General features: G+C 45.1%; 1 protein-coding gene across 2 annotated transcripts in view; it reads left to right on the forward strand.

The window, feature by feature from the left end:
• LUC7L (LUC7 like) overlaps window positions 1–13,396 on the forward strand; it is a 235,161-nt gene that overhangs the window by 49,543 nt on the left and 172,222 nt on the right. Inside the window, exon 2 of one of the 2 annotated variants that reach the window (XM_086941374.1) lies at window positions 9,444–9,514. The exons of the other annotated variant lie outside the window; for it this stretch is intronic. The gene's annotated coding sequence lies outside the window, so the exon portion shown is untranslated. The remainder of the gene's footprint in view (window positions 1–9,443; window positions 9,515–13,396) is intronic. 2 annotated transcript variants of the gene reach the window in all.

Here is a 13,396-nt window from a genome sequence, read left to right on the forward strand (position 1 = left end):
AAAATTCGGGTGTTCGGACAGGATCTTCATTCTAAATCATCCAACTGCTCTTCCAGGAGCTTGTTTGATTCTTCTAGTTCCCCCACCTGCGCTTTAAGGCACTTAGTGTCTTGGAGCAGATGCACCGTTGAGTATTCCACCTCCTTGACTCTTGTTCCCAGGGTGTGATAGTCCGCTCTCATCAGGGAGACCTCTGTCATACGGGATTCTAGTGCGGTGCATACTCCCTGTATAGCGGCCATAATGTCTCGAACGGATAGAGGAGTTTCTTCTGAGATTTGCAGGGTTTCGGTGGTGGATTGGTCCTGGGAGCCCTCCTGAGTCTCCGGTCCCCTAGTAAGAGCATACTTGTCAATCTTTGTTTGGTGAGGCCCTTTTGCGTTCTTTCTGCCTGTCATCTTGGCAGCAAGGCGAGTTCATCACTGTATCTAGCAACGGCAGGGGGAGGGATGGGGGTGATCACCGCCGCCAGTCTGTTGGAGTTCTTAAACTCCACTGTGGCCTCTTGGATTCCCCCCGCCCCCGTGTGTCTTCTTTCGGGTTTTACCAGGCTAACATTTATGCTCTTAAGTTTGCTGGTACTATATCTCAGGGTGCACACCTCCGTACTCTGTCGGTCTCAAATATGTTGGGGCGGTAATCACCTCAGGGAGGCCTCACCCCTTTATGATTGGGTGAGAGGAGAGTCTCACAGCACACAAAGAAGTAGTTTACAACTTAGTCTCTCGCTGTGATACTGGCCAAACAGGGTTTCCTACGCCATCTCTTGCTGCATGCTACAGCAGACGGCAATCTGTGGCAGGAGACCAAAGTGAGAGACGTCGAGCGTTGGCTGCGGTATGGGTTAACGTTTATTAAAGTCTCTATAGTCTTCCTGTGGCACCCCAAGGGAGGGACTTCCCTGCTACTCATGGGGCTGCTCACTCACTTTGACCCCCTTTCGGGCGTCGCTGTATTGCAGGCAGTCGGCGGAGGCCCGGGTTCAGCCTCACGCCGTGCTCCATGTGGTATGGGACTTAAGCTGTGGACTGCAGTGCGCTGTTCGGGAAGTCCAAAGAGTTGCGAAGCAATGGGTGGACTTGCTGGCTTCTCGCTTCCGCAGGCGCCACGGCCACTCTTCTCGGCCACCCTTCAGAGACCTCTCCGGCTGTTGGCTGGATACAGACTATTCATAGGTCACAACCACGTATCGCACAGCAGGCCTGCTCTGTGCAGCGATCAGTCTTTCCTTGCATTGGCCCTGAGATATCTGCCCAAGTTTGAGACTTACCATGCACTGGTGAGAACATTTGGAGACTTATGGACTGGAAGCAGACAAGAACCTGAGACTCAAGAAGTGCTCCAGTCACTGATGACTCTGGGGGCGGCAAGTGAAATGGTTGTGCACAGCACAGCTGGAGATGGTGATTAACCCTTTAGAGAAGACTCTAGAACGCTGGGGAGGGATTTTGAGAAGGGATTTAACAGGGGGAATAGAGTTAAGTTTTTGGAGAGCCCAAAGCCCGTCTCTAGGAATACCACATTTAAGCTTTATCCAATTTAATTACTTGCACATGACCTATTTGACCAGAAACAGATTACAGGGGTAATGAACTGTTGTTCCAGATGTGGAAAGTCGGATGCAGAGTTCGCATACATGGCATGGGGTTGCCCGAAACTGCAGGACTTTAGAAACAAGTTTATACCCCTGTTCAACTGAGTGTTGGCTCGCTTTCTCCCCTGTACAGCTTAGTTTGCTTCTTGGATCGGTTTCCTAGACCCAAGGCTTAAACAAGTAGGTTCAAGATTTGCGAACCTTGCTTGGTCCTGGCAAGGCGACGGTTAGCGTTTAAGTGGATGGAGGAGTCCGGCCCCACAGTGTCTGCTTGGTAATGAGATGAAGTGTGCGCCAGAACAGAAGAGAGGGCATTGATGAGTGAGGACTCATGAGGGGTACGTCGTCACCCGCTGCTAGCACTGGGCCAGCAGGGGAGAGGGCAACACAGATGACTGCACTGAGATGCCCCCCCACCCGAGCTTATTAAAGAGTATATATTTGTGAGTTATGCAATCACCACCTCTGGTAAAGAAAAGATTTTAATGATGCGTCTTAATACTAGAACTGCTAGTTGAAACTTGTTTTATTTTTGTAACAGTTTGCATAACATGACTTATTTATTGCTTGATTAATGTGTCTACTACGGCTGTCACTAAAACATCCCAAGGGTACTGATTTAGGTAGAGCAATGGGGAAGGTTCTTGTATGATAACAAACGGCAGACTGGATAATGTCAAATTATGTTATTTCATATCTTAGAGCACCTTTTTAGGTCGCGGCTAGCGTAGGCTGCGCACATGCGCAGTCTCGCTGGCGAGATTTAATGTCTCTGAGTAGCGAGGTTAAGCCCTGCCCCTCTGCAATCCTCATTCAATGCTGGGAGATGCAAGTTCTGAAAAAACCTTTCCTCTACCTGTATTGCCCCATCGGATTCTGATCTATAAAGAATTTGGAAATAGCAAATATATTTGCAGTTTCCTAGCGAAGTTGCACCATGATGTCTGCAGAATTTTGTGTGGCATCTATAGCTGTTGGAGCTTCCCTCTTTGTTTCAATGATTGCATCCAAATGTCTTTTTCACCGCTTCCTTCTGTCTACGTCTGTACAGGGCATATTCCGCTTTGCTTTTGTTACGTACAAGGTGTTCAAAGGCAATTTAGCAATCTCCAATTTAATGAGTTATGTTGGTCTCCTGTAAGGTTGCGTATATCCCTGTAAAACTACTTTTTTTTTAAATCAAATTAATTTTTATTTTTTCTTGATTACACAGGCTGTAATGGCACCACTTATGAAAGATATAGGTTTCCTTGCATCTAAGGTCACTTCACTTAAACCTATAAGTCGCCACTAAAGCAGGCCTTTCAATCCTGAAGGCAGGGCTCTCGGTTTGAAGTGTGAGTGCGCTCCTGCATGACCAGGACACCCCTACAACTTTCCGAGTCCATTATCCCGGGTTGTAAGTGCATCAGCCATCGCGATACATAGGGTCGCCGTGCATTATTATTCGATTACCATCTCTAAACTGGCTGTAAGGAACACTGTCATGTTTGGTATCAAACATGTTAGAATTATACCACCACACCGTAAATGGTGTGGTGGTATGATTCCATGCTCTGTAAATCTCCCCTCAGTGCTCCGGGTACCAGTCTCCTAGACCCGGACAGCATAACGTTTGCCTCCTGCTGCTGAGCCAAACTCGAGCAGGCGAAGGCAGAACAATCAGTATCCTGTCACAGGGAGATGTGATCACCTCCCAGACAGTGTTTAGTGTATTGGGGCAGAGACGGAGGACTTGCCAGCTTGCCGTTGGCTCCCGCTCTGGCTTGATACTAGACAAAGGACATGGGAGTGTCTGACCCCTCCCCTGGGAGGGAACCTTGAACTGTCCCAAACCCTCCTTAGGTTACTTAAGGGCTTACCTGAGAGTGGGTCCCTAGATACGTCGTGGGACAAGATTAATTTCTAGACACCACCTCTTCTACCATCTGGGCACTCTCGTTGCCCTGCCCGTCTGCTGCAATGTCCATGCCTGTGCTCCATATAGGAACCTTCCAAGGTCTGTGGGGATCCAAGACACCTGAAGGAATCTTCCTTGAAGTGAAGGAGTCACTTCCCTGCATCTACATGCACCGCAACGAAGTTAACCGGTTTGCTGATCCTGGGCTCCCACGGACTCCGAAAGGCTCAGCAACACAGGTGGTGTTTCTTCCCATCCCTCGAGGCCTGCCCTGTCCTCTCATCAACTTTGAGCAGAGTATCCCTTGTCGGAGCTGCAGGAACCGAACCCCTGTGCACAGCGTCGACTTGCAGTAGCAAAGGCTTGTTGGCCTGCTTCCACCAAGATCTTCGGGCTACAAGTAGCCCCAACCTCAAGCTTCTTCTGTGATCAAGAGTTTTGTCCTCACCGCATCACTTGCATCGTGGGCCTGCATCTCTGGTGAGCTGCTAGAGTTCCTCTTGGGACTCCAGTGCCTCCGGCCTATGAGTCCTCTCGAGTCTGCCTTGATTTCAGCAGGTTCCCCTGATTGTTCGGGCCTGTCCTGATTCACTTGCTTGTGGTGAGTCACATGGAATTTGCTGGTCCCGACATTGCACATTCCTCGCTTTCCACGTTGTTTGCAATTACTATGGTTATTGTGCTCTCGACAGACCCCGACCCAGTTACCCGACCCCCCCCCCATCAACTCTCAACATCTGTCGACGTGGGATGGCTCATGAATGACCCCTGGTCTTCCACTGCGTCGCTTGGTCCGCACAGCTGCAGTTCCATGGTCCACGTCACCTCTCCTGCCACATTAATCGATGGACATTAATCTTCCGTGCTTCCTGATCACTCTTGATTAGCAGACTCTGCCCCATCTGCTTGCAGGTACTTCTCGACATGAATACACCTTTGGGTTCCCCTGAACTTTTTTACCTTCTCCAGCAGCGGCAACTTACTGAAGTCATCCAGTTGAATCAACTGAGGTTTCCCTGGTGGAGGTATCCTGATTCCTAGGGTATCCATGAGTGGAATGGCTCTTCAACCCTGTCTTCCAGGGGGTTTCTTCAGGGTCCACTGGGAAGGGTGCTTCTGTAAAATTACAACCGCGACTTACCCATTGACTTGCATTGAGCCCTCTGTTGTGTTCCCACTCTGCACATGGCCACTGTAGGGTTCCTGGTTACTTACCTTGGGTGTTTACTTGGGTTCCCGCACTTCTATGTCTTCTGGGTAAACCCTTGAATTGTGGTTCGCAAACCACTATTTTAGTATATGGTTTGGTCTCCCCTTGGTGGCCAATGTGTTCTAGTGCTACTTAACTGTTTCTATTGAATTGAAAAATATTGAACATTGTATATATCTCCGGCTAGGAGATATCTGCATATGTTAGTGAGTGTTTTATAATAAATACATATTTTTATAAATACACTGTGTGGTTCTTTTTTACATAATCAACACTTATAAGATTATGTTCTGGTATAACGAGCTGCTTTACACTCCAGGACTAAGCCTGAAGGCTGCTCTCCTCAGCTACCATTTAGAGAGCTTTCTAAGGCTGTCTAAGACCACTAAAATCACCATACAGGTTATCTGGATTAGTGCAGGGTGCCCACTTACATAAGTGTGCACCATATACGAAGCTAACTTCTCACTTGAATGCCCCATCTTTCCTCTCACCTCCCCCCTAGGAGTCCCATGCAGCATTTAGTCATTCAAGGAAGGCTCCCTGGCCTCAGACCCTCCAATAGGCCAGTCCCCAATGCACATGCAAAAGAAACAATTGATGGACAGCAGGCATGCTGGACAATGCAAACATTCACCCCCGATCACAAGGATATGGGTTTATTCCATCATTCATTTGCACACCACCCCAGTTTGGACCCACACTGTTCCTTGTGGAAACAGTCCAGCCCGAACTGCCAAGCCAGGTCCTACCTGGACCAGAAACTCATGGGACAGGTCCCAGGGTATCACCCTTCATCAGCCAGGCTAGCTTAAATCCAGTGGCATAGTGAGCACGGGACCCACATCTGGTCATACCCTTCCCACTTAGGGCGACATATGTAAAAGAAACAATTGATGGACAGAATGCTGGACAATGCAAAGATTCACTCCCAGTCTCAAAGATCTGGGTTAAATCCATTATTCTTTTGCTCGACACACCACCCCAGTTTGGACCCAGCCAAATGCAAATCAATCTTGACCCTGTTCCTTGTGGGAGCAGTCCAGCCTGAACTGCCAAGCCAGATCTTCCCTGGACCGGAAACAAGCATCCTGGTCCGGTTTTTGGGCATCACCCTTCATCAGCCAAGCTAGCTTCCGGTTCAGAGAATACCTGGTTTGGCAGTACCAGCTGGACTGTTCCCATGACTTACAGGGTTAAGACTGATTTGCATTTACCTGGGACTGAACTGAGATGGCGAAGTGAGCTAAAGAATGATGATGGATTCAACCCAGATCTGGAACTGAGGGTGAGTGTCTGAAAAGTTGCAGCACTCCGTCCATCATCTCGTTGTGTTTGCTTAGTCCCCAATGCACAGCAGTAGCCCTGCTGCGTCTGTGCCCCCCCCCCCCTTTCATAGGCAGCACAGGTTGTTTGGGGGAGGGGGTCCGGTCACCTCTGATCCGTCAGCAGTCCCCTGCCTGATTTTCATTCTCCTAGGCAGCAGGGCTCCCTTCACCCCTCTGTTACTGGCTCTCCCAAAAGCTCAGGGGGAGCCGATCCACCAACTGTCTGGCTGCTGCGTCAGAGGGGACCGTGTTCCTCTAAGGAAGTCCCCTTCACCTCCGGTCCCACTGGTGGTGCCCATAGCTGTCCGTCCCCTTGTAGGTGAGTGGAGGTGGACTGCTGTCACCAATTAAGGGCCGCTGCTCGTTTGGGTTTACAAGCTCCCCATTCTCTGCAACCACTGACCATCTCTGGGGCCCTCCAGCTCTCTCTGGGCACTCTGCTGATTACCTTCGGGCCCGGTGGGCCCCCGCTGTGACTCCTACTCTCCATCAGGGCCCCGCAATGAGGCCTGGATCACAACCCGCCTCCTCAAATTCGCTCGATGCCTGCTGCCATAATCTTGGGACCTCTCATCAGGCACCTACAATTCCATCCCCATCGCTCCTTGTTTTGATTTTAGGGGGTTCTGCTGCTCTGGGGACGTGCCAGGGGCTCCTGGTCTCTTCACACGCTCCAACTGAGTCCTCTGATGTCTCCGAAGCTGTTGGATTTGGAGCGACTGACAAAGAGCAGCTATAGAGTGCAGCCATCTTGAGATTTGATTTGATTAAAAAATTTATAGAGCGCTCTAATGCCCAAGGGCGTCTTGGCGCTTTGTCTGATGTTTGACTATAGGCTGTAGTGGAACGTTGGAAAGGTTACCGAGTAGTAAAAAGCCATGTCTTTAGTGCTTTTTGGAACAGTAGAAGCGATGGCATGTTTTTTTATAGATAGTGGAATTTGGTTCCATGTCTTTGCTACATGCAGCAGGAAACTTCTCCCTCCCCATCTGAGCTGTTTTACTCTGGGGGTTTTGATCAGCTTTGCATTACCTGATCTAAGATTCCTGATTAGTACGTATTGTCGGAGGTTAGCTTTCAAAATTTGGGAGCCTATCCCTTGGGAGGCCTTGTATGCCAGGCAGGCTGATTTGAATTTTACCCTTTTCTCCATATTAAGCGTGAGCCACCGACTCAGACCTGGGGATGTCCAGAACTAACCTGGCTGCAGCGTTTTGAAGGCGTTGTAGTTTTGCCATCAGTTGGTTTTGTAGCCTGGCATACAGTGCTTTCCCGTAATCTAGCCTAGATAAGGCCAGCATGGTTACCAGTGCTTTGCGCATTTCTACGGGAACGAATGGTGATAGGTTTTTTATTAATTTCAAGACCTACCACACTGATGAGATTTTATTGATCTGATCACGAAAAGTTAAATAGGAGTCAAATACAAAGCCCAGATTCCTAACTTTGTCCACCGGTGAAGGGCAGTTGCCCAGACTGTCTGGCCACCACTTATGAGACCAGGTGTTGGGTTCCACCCCTAGCAGCAGCATTACCTCGGTTTTCTCACCGTTCAGCTTTAGGCAGTTTTGTTGCATCCACTTATTGACTTGTTCCATGCAGTTGCGGAACTTGTCAGCTGTTTTGTCTATGTTGTGGGAGATTGACACTACTATTTGGGTGTTGTCTGCGTAGGACACGGGGAGGAACCCGCAGTTCCTAATGATGGTAGCTAGAGGGGCAACATAAACATTGAGGTACGAGCCCCACCCTTGAGGGGCCACCAGCCACGTCCCTCTACCATTCTACCTGGTCATCTTCTGTCCTCTAACCTTTTATTCACCATGGCGGAGCCTCTCATTGTCTGACCCCATAACGTAGACTTTCCAGCCCTATTTGAATTTGAGACTACAGTGCCATTTATTCTCAAATATTTAACATGGAATCCTATCTGCTTCTTATCCACGAGTAGTTTATATTGGGAAATATTTAATCACCGTGGTTTCTAAACCGAGAGGGCACTCACCTGCCTACTTGCAGGTATATAGAGGCGAGGCCTTTTGATGAAACTCAACATTGCGATAGTCTATCATAGATTGTATTCTTTGGGCAAATGCTTGGAGTGTGTATTCCCTTTCAGTCTGTTTTATGGGAGGCCATATATCTATGGTCCTAGTCTCACTTTATGACCTTCAACATTACCATGTCATTTTGGCTTGGGCCATCTATTGTACCGGTCTTACGAAAAATTGCATCTTGGTATAGAATCCAATCACCCCAAATGATTGTTCAGTTCAAAGTTCATTTATGATTGTAGACAGCCTGGGTCCGAACTGATAAACCTGGTCACTTGGGTAATCCATGATTTGGGAACTAATTAGTTTGGTGACCAGAACACCTCTTAATAACGCTGGGTAACTGCAACAATGTCAGAAAGCGCTACAAACCTAGTCAGTTTAACATTTGTCAATTTAACATTTGGCATGCCCCTACAACACTACTGATTTTTTTATTTGCCCTATGCTGTCATGAACGTATGGTGCAAAGTGATCTACTCCAGGGTCCCTAACGCTCAGAATTCATGTTGGTCACTGTGTTATTACCTGACTTATGTTGTGTGTTATACAGGTTATACAGTCGAGAGAATTTGCAGTTTTCTTCATGTGCTATTGAAATCCAGGAGGGCTGTGTGCCGACTGTCTGCAGTGCATTCTTTAGTCTGCAGGGGTCTTGGTCATTTAGCAGGTTGTCGGGCTGGTGAAACAAACACATTACCTTCCAACGCACACTTTTCTAAAGCTTTGAATGGGTAAATTCTATCCATCTTACACTGTGGCCGAAGTCTGCCAGATCTATTTTTGAAGTAGAGGGTTTTAGTAGCTTTTGGTATATGCTGAATCGACCCATATTCACGCGGTTTACATAATTCACCAGTGCAGACTCGCTGCTCCAAAAGAATATCTTCTGAAAGTGGTTTGAGAACCTGTCAACATGCATGTTTTTCCTGTTCTGCATTACTGTGTACATATTTTTAATTTGGCTCAGCAGCAAATGCAACTTGTGACTGTCATTAATTTAGGTAGAATATCTTGAGACATTGGAGCCTGTACTCATATTTTCAGAAGTCTTGTCTTCATAACTTCTACTACAGTTACTTTCTATTGTTGAATCTATTTTCCGCATGACCTTACCTTCCAGACATGTAGGTGTGCTCATTACCCCTTCTATGTATTTACTATACTTATTTTCTATTGGTGTTTTCTCTTATGCTGCAATAATCTTCACTAACAAACATTTTAGTGGGTGCCAGTTTAATACATTGTGTTTCAATATAGCCTACCACAGCTTTGTCTTTAAGTTGCATTTATATTGCTTCCCATATTTTTTTCAAGCAAATTGAACAATTGTGGCCCCTTTATTTTATTCATAAAGGTTCAATGTATCATTGCCTGCCTACACCAATCTGCAAGGGAGTTGCAGAACAGCCTCATGTTCATCGATCTGTGAGTCAAAACTCATTTTTTAAAGCTGTTATGACAAGTGCTTGATTATAAAATTGTCATCAGTGAATAAAACTTAGTATCAAAAAGTTGGCATTATGCTCTTTTCTGTATCATTCCTCTGACTTCTTACTGCAGGTGTGGGCAAAGCCACGTCTTTTCACACCTTCAACTGTGAGTATACGATTCAAATGATGAGCTCTCGAAGAATGCAGATGGCATGTAATGTTGGATGGTCCGTATGCAGTATCCAACATTTGTCAGATTTGTGTGCTTCGATAAAATTACCCTTCAATGCAACATCACTTTGTAAACTGGTTAATAGTTAGATGACACTTAGTTTTGTTTTTCAACCACTAATTCGAAGCAAGTCAGCTAAATGTAATGTACAGTTTCATGTAAATTATACTGTCCCTTTGAGAAACGAGCATAGCTTTTTTTCTTAGTTTAAAAAGTTTTAATGAATTTAAGTACATTCATCTAAATGTTTCCCATACCTATGTTATTTATTTGCACACAACTAGTTGATCATGCTGCACACCCTTCAAACCTGATGATTCAAATTCCAGTTTGATGAACTCTGAAACTCTTAACTTGGCACATGCCCGAGCAAGGGGCCCTGTCAGTCTTGTTCAGGACCGCCTTTATTAAATATTCTGGTAAACCAGTGTTATAAGACCATTTACACTTGCATCAACATAGTTCTGCAGAGGATGTGAATACTTTTGGCCTGGTCTTCTGTGCTCTGGAGCACCTTCCTCTCTCACATCAGCCAGCTGACTCAATTAAAGTGTGTATGTGTAGTGCCCACTAAGACAATTGTAGTCTTTTGTCGCTGACCTCGGTACAGCTTAGCCAAACAAGTAAGATTTAATCATTTCTGAAGCTGTTAAGTGTGATTGAATCTTGATGTCACTCCGAAGAGAACTGCATAACAATTGAGCCTGCACCGAAATAAACTGGTACCCTGCATACTGAAAATAGTATTGGGGACCAATCACAGCTCTCGAGTATACACCCGGTGCATGGCTTTGAAAGAGATGGGTCTTTTAGTGATTGATTTTTTATTTTATTTTTAAATACAGCACAATGGTTTTTGAATGTAGAACAGTACGAACTATCCATTAAGCTGAGAACACAGTGTATGTTTTCTTTATTTTGTTATGCTCTAATATTGCCAGGCTCTAGCCTTCTGTGCTCATTTGAGCCTAGCCAGGAGGGTCTTAAGAAGGCTGGTGTATAGCGCATTGCAATATTTAAAACAAGTTTTCACTTCTGCACCTAGTACCATCTCATCCTTCTGAAAAGAATGTGCTAGAATAGTTCTGTTAATCGGCAAAAAGCAATTTATGACTGCTGCACAAACTTGTTTGCTGAAGATGGTTCACAGCATCAAATGGGGATTCCAGATTCTTCACTGTGTTTCTAGATAATGCAGCTTAGAAGTTTTAGATTTGTCTAGGGCCATCAAAGCTAACCTATCTTCTGAACACAAAATATACATGTTGTCTTGGGTTAGTGCATTTGTATGCATCCCACCCTTCGTGACATTGTGGAGGTGCTCAAGATCTGCACAGTCTTTTGAGTCTTTGAAGAAAATAATATAGATCTACCGGTCATCTACTTAGGACTGAAGTTCCACTTGGAAGTATCAAAGCCGGTCATATCCACGGCATAAATAAACATTTTTTAAAGAGGAGTGTCCCTGCAGGTCTCCTAAATAGTGAAATTATCCCAGCTGAAATTTGTTGGCTAAAGAGACTTGATACATCTGAATAGTATTTTACAGTATTCATCATAAAGTGAACAAGTGCTTAAGAAGAACTGCATGAACCAGAGTCTAGATCCATCATAACAAGATGAGATTCCATCCCCACATTAGTATAAAGTCTAAAGGAGAGCTTCCCCCTTCATCCTGTTCAAAGGTCAAAAGCCAGACTAGGTTGTAGATAGGTAGAATTGAAATTGTAAAATGGTCAAGTTGTACAGCCACCATTTCAAGGTTCTCTACAATCACTGGCTGAAAGTCATCTAGGTCTGAGGAGGCAGATTGTCGTCTGAGGGAGGAGGTAGAGCTCGAAAGGCCTTTCTATAGACTGGTAGGGATGAGGAGTTAGTGCTGGATAAGTTGGTAATCTTTATTGTTTGAGAAAGGAAGAAATAAGTCAGACTGGTGCATAGTCAGTCTGTATCATTTCCAACAGATTAAGTAAGGAGACTGTTGTCACTAGAGTAACTTGCTAAAGTAAAACTGAATGAGGCCCAAGAGGGGAGAAGCTCCTATTCGAATCAAGGAAGTTACTGTGAGTTGTGTATTATTCGACACGGTTTGTGCATGTGTGTGTGTTGGATATATATATATATATGTATGTATATATATATATATATATGTATATATATATTTGCCTGACCTCATTCAGTTAACCCATCAGAACATTTGTCAGCTTGTGCTCAGATTAGTGTTCCTATACGAACTAGAAGCCGACAAAAATGTTCAATTGAAAACTTGCATTTTATTCTCTTTAGGGGATATGGTGGGGGCGGGTTTGAAGTATGTAATATCTATACTTTTAATTAGTGTAGCCTTAGCAGCAGCCAAGTCACGTTACATTGCAACCGGTATAAAGGGTCATATTTGCTTAACACAGTTCAGTACTGATCTAGATTAATTAATTTCTGATAGTGATGTGCCTTCTGTGATTTGGGAAGGACTGAGGTTTTATTCTAGCCTTTAGTGTCATGCTTGTGGGCGCAGGGAGTCTGTGCACAGAGACCTGATTCTGTATGCATTTGTTCCTTTATAGATATTATTTCTGTGGTGTGTAGATGCTATATACAGACTTGTCCCATGCCACTGTATTATATATCTTGGTGTAGGGTATGAAATATCCTATATCACACAGTGAGCCTGTGCAGAAATATTAAAGTGGGTTTTTGGTTTTCTCTCTGCGTAGTGTCTCTGCATACAGACTTCAGCATTTTTCTGTGTTCCAGTCCAGATCACTAGATTATATTACAATACTTCTGGCATCTCTTAGTGAGCCACCTTGTTCCACCTTATAGATGTGGATTTGGAAAGGGGGTGGGGTGGGGAAGAGGAATGCTATCTTTCAGAGCATGCTCATTTGTAAATGTCTTTTCTTGACTATTTTATGGTATGTCTTGACAGCACAGCTGTTGCCAGGCGATAATGCTAGAATCATCAGTAAAGGGGCCGGGACTCTGCCCACATGTTGGCAGCCAGAAGTACATGTTTTGATTGGGCAGAAGTGAGCTTCGACTAAAAAGTGATTGCCCTCCACACATCTGTGATCATTTGCTTATTCAGTTGCATGAAGGTGAACTTTCAGGAGCTCAAACATGATATTGTAATGCTTATACCGTGTCCTGGATAACCAGATAGAATGTATTTCTCTGGTAGTAGCGCAGAAAGGAGGGGAGTCGTTAATGTCATTAATGTTAATGACTCCTCTCCTTCCATCTGAGCTGCTACCACAGATATTTTTTAAGTCTGACATGACAGCAGCTATTATCAACTGACCTTTTACACTACACTAACATTATTCTACAGTTCTGTGCTTCCATGAAATCTGCTTGGTGTGCTTCACATTACCGTACAACATTCTTTATATGCCAGACCTTTGGGTTTTGACAGTGCTTGTTTTCTGTCTAGGGAGGAAAGCGCAGTCTAATGAGTTTACTTTTTGGACCAGCTTTGGCATTCCCTGGATATTTTAATGGTAATTGTTGACTAGTTCAACATGGTACCGATCTCATAAGTTCGGTGGATCACCATCCTATGTAATCTGTGTTGGCCAACGCAAAAGAAAATCTTATCTGTTTTAATGAAATCACTTTCTCCACCATCCTTGTATTTGCACACAT

This window comes from Lissotriton vulgaris, chromosome 10 (genome assembly GCF_964263255.1).
Source record: "Lissotriton vulgaris chromosome 10, aLisVul1.2, whole genome shotgun sequence".
Taxonomy (NCBI): Eukaryota; Metazoa; Chordata; class Amphibia; order Caudata; family Salamandridae; genus Lissotriton; species Lissotriton vulgaris.